This window comes from Muntiacus reevesi, chromosome 14 (genome assembly GCF_963930625.1).
Source record: "Muntiacus reevesi chromosome 14, mMunRee1.1, whole genome shotgun sequence".
In the NCBI taxonomy this organism is placed as follows: Eukaryota; Metazoa; Chordata; class Mammalia; order Artiodactyla; family Cervidae; genus Muntiacus; species Muntiacus reevesi.
The window spans coordinates 67,350,089-67,360,746 of record NC_089262.1 but is presented as its reverse complement, the minus strand read 5'-3'; the positions used below and the strand labels follow the sequence as shown (position 1 = coordinate 67,360,746).

The following is a 10,658-nucleotide window of genomic DNA, read 5'->3' as shown; positions in this document are numbered from 1 at the left end:
TAGGACTTGGTAAGTGTTTGTTCCTCTCTAAATCTGAGCTCACCGGGTGTGAGGGTGGCTGCAGAGTGGAGACAGGTGCCACGGTTAAGAGTGATTCTTTGAGCAGTCTTTTAAACAAGCGCTGGACTGTAAGGATACTTAACTGCTGAGAAGAGATCTGGTAGGTGCCCTGGAAGCAAGCGTTCATAAGCTAGAACATTACGGGAAAGTGAGCCCCGCATAAGCGGGAATCAGCAGAGAACTCTGGAGGGACTTCTAGGGTTTCCCGCTCAGGGTCTCAAGAAGGCGTGATTAGCATTCGCCCCGCCCCCCCCGCCCCCCCATAGCTTCCCGGCCGGCGATTGGCCAGCGCTCCTCGGCTACCCGCTCAGGGCTGGACCCGAGGGCTCCTGGGGCGAGGCCGAACTGGTGGGGCAGTGGGCGGGGATGCACGGAGAGTGTGGCGGGGCGGCCCACCAACCGAGCCCCAGCGCGAAGGGGCGGGGCCAGGGCGGAGTCTCCCGGCGGGCATTAGAAGCAGGTGACCCGGGCGGGGTGGGAGAGGCCAGTCCGCCCGCGACCGTGACTCTGCTGTGGCCACCGCTGCCGCCGCCGCGTGCAGTTCAATACCGGGCGGAGGTGGGCGAAAGGGTGTTAGAGTGCGGGGGAGGAGCCGAGCCCGGCGCGTCCAGGGAGCACCGCCACCGCCCCCAGGAGTCCGCTTGGAGCGCGGAGCCCCCTGCAGGGGAGGAGGCCAGCGGCAGGCGGGCTGGACGCGGCGGCAGGCGCGCACCGTGCAGTTCCGGCAGGGCCAGCGCTGGCTGCTCGCGGTGCTGTGAGGCGGCGGGATCCGCCAGTCGCCTTCCTCTCGCCCATCCTCTCGCCCAGGTGCAGCCAGGCGCACTCGCCCCTCTGTCCAGCTCTCGGACCCTGGTGGAACACACGGCCTGTCCCCGCCCTGCCCCCGCCCGGATCAGGCGGGGAACCCCGGAGGAGGAGAGGGCGAGTGACCGGTCTGCGGCGACCTCGTTCAGGGGGCGACCCCCTCTCTGAGACGCCCCCACCTGCTGCCATGTGCTGCTGCCTCGGATACCCAGCCTCTCGCCAAACTTGCCCGATGCCAGTCCGTCTCTGAGAAACGGGGAGTGTCCCAGAGACGGGGGACCCAGGCTGGCTACGGACTATCTGCTTCTCTCCGGATTCTAGGAGGTGAGAGCCCCCGCCTTCCCCTTCTCCTCATTCTTTTCCCTATCCCTCAGCCCTTTTCCTGGGGGGCTGAGCGCTATAACCTCGGCAGGCCCAGGGAAAAGGGAGGAAGGGTGAGGGACGGGGAGTCTGTAGTTGTGTTCCAGGAGGTGAAGGGGAGGGAAGGGAGAGAGGTTAACTTAGAGATTTGGAGACCGCTTGCGGGATTGTACCATTGACGCCCCTCTAATTGGGAGTGGTTGCCATTTTTCTTCTTCCCCACTTTTTTTTTTTTTTTAAAGAGTACTTTCCCCAGAATCGGAGCCTAACCGTCCCTCTCCAGCCCTGTCCAGCGAAGAGCTGAGCGCTCCCTGCGGAGGTAGCGTCCTCTCGAAACAGTTGGTCTTTGGACGGATTTCTTGAAAAAGAAACCAACAGGTTGCCAGCCCCGGCGCCACACAAGTCCGCGGAGAGGGAAGCTCCGATCCCGGTTTCCTCCTGCCTGAGCTGGCCCCAAGCGGGCTGCGGGAGACGCGGGGAGGGAGGGGGCTATGGCTCGGCCTGACCCGTCCGCGCCGCTTTTGCTGCTGCTGCTGCTCTTCCTGGCGCAGCTGGTGGGCCGGGCGGCCACCGCCTCCAAGGCCCCAGCGTGCCAGGAGATCACAGTGCCCATGTGCCACGGCATCGGCTACAACCTGATGCACATGCCCAACCAGTTCAACCACGACACGCAGGACGAGGCGGGCCTGGAGGTGCACCAGTTTTGGCCGCTGGTGGAGATCTACTGCTCTCCGGACCTGCGTTTTTCCTGTGCTCCATGTACACGCCCATCTGCCTGCCAGACTACCACAAGCCGCTGCCGCCCTGCCGCTCGATGTGGGAGCCGCCAAGGCCAGCTGCTCGCCACTCATGCGCCAGTACGGCTTTGCCTGACCAGAACTCATGAGCTGCGACCGCCTCCCAGTGCTGGGTCGCGACGCCGAGGTCCTGTGCATGGATTACAACCGCAGCGAGGCCACCACGGCTCCCCCCAGGCCCTTCCCGGTCAAGCCCACCCTCTCCAACCTGCCGGGGTCGCCGGCCTCAGGGAGCGACTGCGCCGCCGGGGGCCGTCGGTGTTCATGTGCAGCGAGCCCTTCGTGCCCATTCTGAAGGAGTCACACCCTCTTTACAATAAGGTGCGGACGGGCCAGGTACCCAACTGCGCGGCGCTCTGCTACCAGCCGTCCTTCAGCGCCGAGGAGCGCACGTTCGCCACCTTCTGGGTCGGCCTGTGGTCTGTGCTGTGCTTCATCTCCACCTCCACCACAGCGACCACCTTCCTCATAGACATGGAACGCTTCCGCTACCCGGAGGGCCCCATCATTTTCCTGTCAGCCTGCTACCTTTCCGTGTCGCGGGGCTTCCTGGTGCGCCTGGTGGTGGGCCATGCCAGCCTCTCCTGCAGCTGCGAGCACAGCCACATTCACTACGAGACAACGGGGCCTGCGCTGTGCACTGTCGTCTTCCTGCTGGTCTACTTCTTTGGCATGGCCAGCTCCATCTGGTGGGTCATCCTGTCACTCACCTGGTTCTTGGCGGCCGGCATGAAGTGGGGCAACAAGGCCATCGCGGGCTACGCGCAGTACTTCCACCTGGCCGCGTGGCTCATCCCCAGCATTAAGTCCATCACCGCGCTGGCCCTGAGCTCCGTGGATGGGGACCCGGTGGCCGGCATCTGCTACGTGGGGAACCAGAACCTGAACTTGCTGCGCGGCTTCGTGCTGGGCCCGCTGGTGCTCTACCTGCTGGTGGGGACGCTCTTCCTCCTGGCGGGCTTCGTGTCGCTCTTCCGCATCCGCAGCGTCATCAAGCAGGGCGGCGGCAAGACGGACAAGCTGGAGAAGCTCATGATCTGCATCGGGATCTTCACGCTGCTCTACACGGTGCCGGCCAGCGTCGTGGTGGCCTGCTGCCTGTACGAACAGCACTATCGCGAGAGCTGGGAGGCCGAGCTCACGTGCGCGTGCCCGGCCCGGACTCCGGCCAGCAGTGCGCCAAGCCCGAGTGCTGGGTGCTCATGCTCAAGTATTTTATGTGCCTCGTGGTGGGCATCACATCGGGCATCTGGATTTGGTCCGGCAAGACTGTGGAGTCGTGGCGACGCTTCACCAGCCGCTGCTGCTGCCGTCCGCGGCGGGGCCACAAGAGTGGCGGCGCCACGGCCGCGGCCGCCTACCACAAGCAGGTGTCCCTGCCGCACGTGTAGGAGGAGGCGGCCAAGGGACCAGGAGCTGGGCGGGAGTTGAGGGAGCTAGGTTGTTTTCCTTTGGTAGCTTTGCCAAGGTCACTTCCGTTTTACCTTAATGGTGCTGACGCCCCCTCTTGGGGCAACTTGGAGAGGAGGGGCAGGGGCTGTTTCCAGGGGGCACCTGTCCCAGGACTTCTCAGAGGGGCTCAGCTGACGTCTGCTCTATCTTCCTGCCTTTTTGAGGGGAACCATGTTTTTAATTTATATGTCGTTTTCTTAATTTTTAACTTTGTTGCATTTTGGCAACAAAATTTACCTTTGCTTTGGGGGGGTTACAATCCTGAGGTTGGCATTATAATGAAGGCCCACTTGGTTCAGGGTTCTGTGAACTGTGTGGTCTCAATTTGGAAAATGTATTTCCTATACTTGTGTCTTTAAAAATAATGTGAACAGTGAAAGTTTAGGTTGCTGTGAGCAGGAAGTTTCCCGTGGGCTTCTCCAGCTTACTTCTCCTTCCACTGCTTAAAGTGTCCCAGATGCTTTAAGATGAGCTGCTTGGCCCTTTCCCTAACTTTGGGGACACCCTAAGTCATACTGAGGAGGGGGAGCATAATGGGTTTACGCCTCCGGAAAGTGACAAGGTTAGGAAGTGTTGAGAGTTTCTGTGTGTGTCCTAGCTTTGTTTAGCAAGCTTGAGTTTCTTTTCTGTAGTCCTTGTAATCATTCTCATTCTTAATGGTGCAAGCTTTGCTTGAATGACTTAGAGGTAGCATTGTAAGTGTCCAGAATAAATGTTTGGAATAGTGCTAACCTAAGGGATGGCGATTGGTTGAACTTCAATTCCAGACTGTTAAGATGGCAGCTTTGTGCTGGAGGAGTGGGTGGTTCTTAATAGACTCTAGTGATCTTACTTAAAAAAAAAAACAAAAAAAAAACTTGTGTTATATTTTGGTAAAAATGAGCCCACTTCCTTCTTCTGAAAGTACTTAGTGATAGAGCTGAAGGGGTCTCCTTTTTACATTTAAGTACTAAACTGGATATACCTCCTGTAATTAACTAAATTTCCAACACTTCTCTTATCTGCTCCTCCCCCATCCCACCTCCTTTATCATGTTAAACAGTCCTTTTGCTTTTCTTATTCCTCCTCTCCTGGAGAGCTGTGATTAGAAACCACACCCAACCTTGAATGAGGTGCTTGAAAGGGAGGCTGGCTACCTGTGAACAAATATTGGCAGCAATGAGGGAAAATGACTGTCCCTGGACATTGGACTAGATTACAGCCAGATATTTCAAAAGCAGCGAGACACTGCTCTCTGCAGCCTCTGACAACAAATGAGACCCATAACACACTTGCTTAAGCTTTTGAAACGTGAATCAGTGTAGCAAAAGAAAGCCGTTTTCCCCACCCCACCTCAATATATTTTTCTTTTCCTCCTCTTCTGAGAAAGCCTATATATTGGTGAGCACACCCTCACACACTTTACTGTTAGAGAATTCTGTTTGCTTTTCTAATCTGTTGAACCATTCCCTCATTCATATATGAAAGCCTGCGTATTGTTGAATACACACGTACACACACTACACACACACACTTTACTATTAAAAATGCTGTTGCTTTTCTAATCTGTTTAACCATTCATTCAAGAAGAGTGTGAGGCTATAGTTGGGGAAGGGAGTGACAGTGCATTTTCCGGTAAAATACTGGGGACTAAATTTAAGAAGCTAAAATGGCAAATGCAATTAAAATTTGGGAAGGCCTCTCTAGAAAAATGACAAGTATAACGATTTGCACTTCATTTATACCAAAGTTGGAAAAGTAAGATTTAAGCCCAGGTCAGCTTTTACTTTATGGATATTAAGTAAACAAGTGTGTATTTTCCACAATGGATTTAATAACTATGCTGATGGAAAGAAGCATGATGTTAATAGTTTTCATGAACTTTCAAAGGCTGTTCATGTTTATAAAAATGCACTGCTCTTAAACACTCATCTAAATCAAAATTAAATTTCAGTATATTTGACAAAACATGGTACACTGAGCTACAGAACTTTCTGCCCATCTAATTCATCTGCTTTTTTTGCAGCTGCTTAGAACCTTGAAATAGATCCCCTGCCTGAGGGCCAGTTCCTCTCCTGTTTTTCAAATGAGGACCTTTTCTGATCACCTTGACCTCTTCCCAGAAAGTACAGAGATTATTCTGCTGCCTTCAGTCATTGTGTCTAATTTGGGTTGTTCCTTTTCCTTTTATTTTTGTGGAAGAGTGCAAAGATGATGCAGAATTTATCTAAAAGTTGTGAGAGGATGTGGTTGAAGTGATTTAATTCTTACTTTTAAAACAATTATTTTTTTATTTCGGCAACATACCAAACCTAAAAAGAACAACCAATTTACTGTAAAAACAATTTAAGACAGTTAAGAGAAAGGATACTAAGGCAAACAGCAGTAATAGAGGTAATGCACTGGAGGTTTTTTAGGTTCATCCCAGTTCTTAGCGTTGCCTGTTTTCAGTCTCTCTCTCTCTCACCCCTGCTCTCCCTTCCCTCAAAGATTAAGCCCACCTGCTTCCTGAATTCTTGCATCAACCACCCCTCCCCCTACCCAGGCAGAGAAACCCATCTATTTATGCTCACCCCCTGTTTCCATCTCATACTCAGTTCTCTCCTGATTTTTATTTTCATTAGGCAGACCATCCATACTCATGAAAGCAATGATAAAATGAAAGGTTGTGAGGTAGCTTACCAGCTTCTTTACAGCCAGCTCTGATTTTAGTGAGGATTTAAGGCCCCGTTTAGTCTCATGCACAGCTTTGGGCTGTCCCTTTCGTGGTTCAGTTTTAAGCAATGTCTCTCAGCATAGATAGGAGGGTGAAGATTTAGAAGGAACTAACATGCGACCTATCAGTGAATCAGCTGACAAGAACCTTAGGAAGTCTTTTTACTATGTATTATTAACCTCACATTCTGAAGCTGCCTAAATTGACTGGAAGAAAGTTCTCTTGGTGCCTTATTGGTTTATCCTTGCAAACCTATGTCATACTTTCTTGCCGTCGCTTCCAACAATGGGCCCATGTGTGTGTTGTGTGCCACTGTGCGCATGTACAGGCTTAAATAATGTGCCAGCAGCCCTGTTTCCAAGTTGGTATTCATTAGGCCCTTTCCTCCTGGGCTAGGGCTGCACTAATCCTGACACCGGCTGCCAGGAGAAAACCTCATGGATCCCACACCGAACATTAGTAACAGCATCCGTGACCTGCCGTCTCAAGTACAGAATGGGAACCCCAGAGCTAGGAGACATAGTTGTATATTTTAATGAACTGCCACCCCTGCTAAGGAAGCTTCTTTCACTTTTGTGCTCTACAGAAAGACCAAGGGGGGTAGGACGGACAAAGCTTTGAATCACTGCTTTCTAACACCAAATGGGGCCAACAGGACAGAGAACATCACAAATCTTGGCAAGTGTGAGGTACAGTGGAAGAGAATTGCCTGCTCCCTCTGCGTGCCCTTTCTTGCCTCCAAAGTCCAATCAAGTGATCCTGGGAACGAAATCTGCCTGGGTTGAGGAGGGTGGTTCTGAAAGAAAAAGCTACCAAGACATGAAAGCAGGGTGAAGGGTAGGCAGGATGAAAGTAACTAAGTAACCCGACTCAGAACTCTGAAAAGCTTCTGGCAGCTTGATGACAACTACAGGATTTATTTCAGCCAGGATAATGTCTGTGGTACATCATTTGAAGACAATATTACTTCATGTTGTTAAAAACTGTATGTATAGTATGTATGTGTTGTGGGTGTATATAAATAATTTATATATATGGGAGATTTAGTGATTTTGATACGGGTTTGGTGCAGGTGAATTTATTACTGAGCCAAATGAGGCACATACCGAGTCAGTAGTTTGAGCCCAGGGCATTCACTACTTTTTCTGATTTCCACATATGTGTATTGCCTGTCCCATGAGGTATTGTCGATGTCATGTCAAATCCAGAACTCATAAAGCAATGCCAGTGGTATTTTATTTGTAGACAATCAACTCAAATCTATAAATTATTACTGGCATATGATTATAATATTGAATCTCTTAATACTAACAAAAGGAAATCCAGATCGTCTTGATAAGAAGTTTTTTGTTTTGTTCCTGGAAGTCAGTAGAACAGCAGTTGTATGTGGTTATGTTAGTTTCAAGGTACTTAATTTGCTGACACTATTTCAGATAAAAAATCTGTATGTATTATATTTGTGGGAAGCTAAAATAATGGTTTGAGGTTTTTATCAAATATGGAGAGTAGTTATTTATGAAAAACCAAGAAATGTCTGTTTTTGTTTCTTTGTTCCCAATTAATATAGATAAATTTTAAAGTGCATTAAAGCAATGGTAAAGTAAGTAAAAAGATGCTACACAAGTATTTTTCTCTTCATGCTTTTACAAAGAGAGACACTGCTTTCTAAGTGATTCCCTGGAGTAGGAAATGGCAAACCACTCCAGTATTCTTGCCTGAAAAATTCCAAGGACAGAGGAGCCTGGTGGGCTACAGTCCACAGCATCTCACAGAGTTGGACATGAATAGCATGGGCTGGCTGAAGGCGCTATGTGGATTCTAACTTAATTATCAGATTTCTCAGATATGAGTGGCAACCTTTTTATTGATAATGAAATTAAGCAAACTCCAATCACAGAAGCAGAACTAATGAAAACATGTTTTACTTGAATATACTTCTTAGGTTTCTCCTGCCAATCCTGTGATTGTTTTATGATTCACTTGAAGAAGGGAAATACACAAGAACAGAGGCACTGCCTGACATTGTGTTGTTTCGTCAGCTCTGTCTAGACTGCTGAAGCAATTTGGATGGAAGCGGTGCTGTTCTGTGTGTGTGCTTCCCAGTCATGAACTCCCCAAACTTGATCATTCAATTTACAACTTGGTATTAAGGCCTTCCAGGTGGCTCAGACAGTTAATTATGTGCCTGCAATGCTGGAGACCTGGGTTCAATCCCTGGGTCTGGAAGATCCCCTGGAAAAGGAAATGGCAACCTACTCCAGTATTCTTGCCTGGAGAATTCCATGGACAGAGGAGCCTGGCGGGCTATAGTCCATGGGGTCACAAAGAGTTGGACATGACTGAGCAACTAACACCTTCACTTTCATTAAGGTCTAAACACCAGTCAAGGAGCCCAGATAAGGAGATATATATTCTCCCTCTATATTTGTGGAGAACTGGTTCCAGGAACTTTCCCTCCTGCAAATACCAAAATCCACAGATGCTCAAGTCCTTTATGTAAAATGGTGCAATATTTCCATATGACCTACACACAGTCCTTCCGTCTTCCCCCTGCATCCTCCCATATACTTTAAATCATGCCTAGATTACTTCTAATATCTAATACAAATCCTCAGTAAGGAGTCGTTTTAAGTATAATGCAAATGGTTGGTGGTATGCAGCAAATTAAAGTTTTGTTTTTCGGAACTTTCTTAAATTTTTTCCCCAAGTACTTCCAACCCATGGTGATTGAATCCACTGATCAGAACCTGTGGATACAGAGGACCTAGTGTAAGTTGATTTAAAGTTGCCACTTCCCTGACAATATGGACAGATGCTTAGCAAGCCTGAGAGAATGTAGTGTCAAAGTAAGATGAGCATTGTTAGATTGGTACACATTAGGGCATTTGAGAGAATAGAAAATACAGCAGTTGAGCTGGATCCTGGTAGAAGAGCCACTGTGCCTTCCCCATACAGGTCTCCATAGTTGACACATCTTCCTGATGCTTTCTCATTGCTTATTCCCCACCAGTAGGAAAGGGGCCTGTTAGACTTGGGTGGCTAGAGAAATAGGTCATAATGCATTGTTAGTGGTTTAGTTGCACAGCTCTTTAGTTGGTCACATCCAACAGAAGGAGAGGCAGTATAATTGTTCTATGCATAGATTTGGGAGCTAGACTGACTAGGGACTCAAATTCCAGCTCCATCAATCATGGGCTGCTTGATCCTCGACAGATTGTTTAACCTTTTAGTACTCTCATCTTAGTACTTTCTCATCTATGAAAGGGCGATAATGATAGTATTTATATTTTAGAGTTGAGAGGATCTGAAGGATTAAACCAGGTTGAGGTAAGTATCAATAAAATGAGGAGGAAGCAGCCATTCAGGCATGGGATGGGAGAGAATTGAAAGACTAGTTTTCAAGTTTGTGTCTGTGTAAGAATCACTGGGGGTTCCTATTAGAAATGTAGATTTCCTGGCTTCACTCCAGGAACTGAGATTCGTTTAGTCTAGGGTCCAGGAAGTGGTTCTTTTTGTTTTGTTTGCTTGTTTAAACTTTTAGAATTACTTTAGGTTTACACAGAAGTTGCAAAAATGTATACATCTTGCCCTAATATTAACATATTATCATAGCACTTTTGTTAAACTGAAGTCAAGATTATCATATTACTATTAACTCCAGTCTTCATTTGGATCTCACCAGATTTTCTACTACTGTTTCTTTATCTGTTCCAGGATTCCACTCATTTCTTACAGGTTTTCAGCCCATGAGAAGCAGATGGTCTAGGGACCACATCTTGTGAGATACTGGGACACGTAAAGGACCAAACAAGGTCAAACTGCCCTATCCTCATGTTGGGAAGATGAATGCAATTTTGAAGCAGAAGGGAATAAACCGGTGAGGCTCTGGAGGGGATGGGGGTGGATATAGCAGTTTGATTTTAAGCCTTGGGATGGAATTGCCTCCGTTGGATGACAGGGGTTACCTTAAGAGTGAGGCATCTGTTCCTAACACCAGGTGAAACAAGTTGTGGAGTCTGGAACGTGGGGTTGCTGCTTAGCCTGAGGTGATACGTCTAGAATTGTGGGCAGGTCAGGGGACTGAGTGCAGCAGATGGGGAACAAGCACCTTGAGGAGGGCCCAAGTAGTTGATTAAAGGGGATCACAGGGACCAGTTAGCCTGTGAGCCATATAAATCCTGTACTTCCTGGAACCTGCTAAGGCTTTGAAAGTGGATCACAGTAGTAACCAGCATCAAGCACTGCCACATTTGGCACTAGCAGAAAGTTAGAGGGTGAAGCTGAGATGATCCTCTTGAGAGAGGCCAGTGGGAGGTGACCAAACACTGAACCTTTGCCCTTGGAAGAGTCAGTTCTCACAGGGAGGAAATACAAGGCCACCGTCTGGGGAGCCAGAAGTAAAGGTTGGAAATGAGAATGCTAGGATGAAGGAATAGATGTTTTAAGAAAAAGTAAGGAGAACAATCTGAGTAGATATGGACACATTCTTG

At 48.8% G+C, this 10,658-nt stretch overlaps 1 pseudogene; it reads left to right on the top strand.

Annotated features, from left to right (window-relative positions):
* The first annotated feature begins 1,715 nt into the window (after positions 1-1,715).
* LOC136146315 (frizzled-5-like) overlaps positions 1,716-10,658 on the top strand; it is an 18,248-nt pseudogene continuing 9,305 nt past the window's right edge.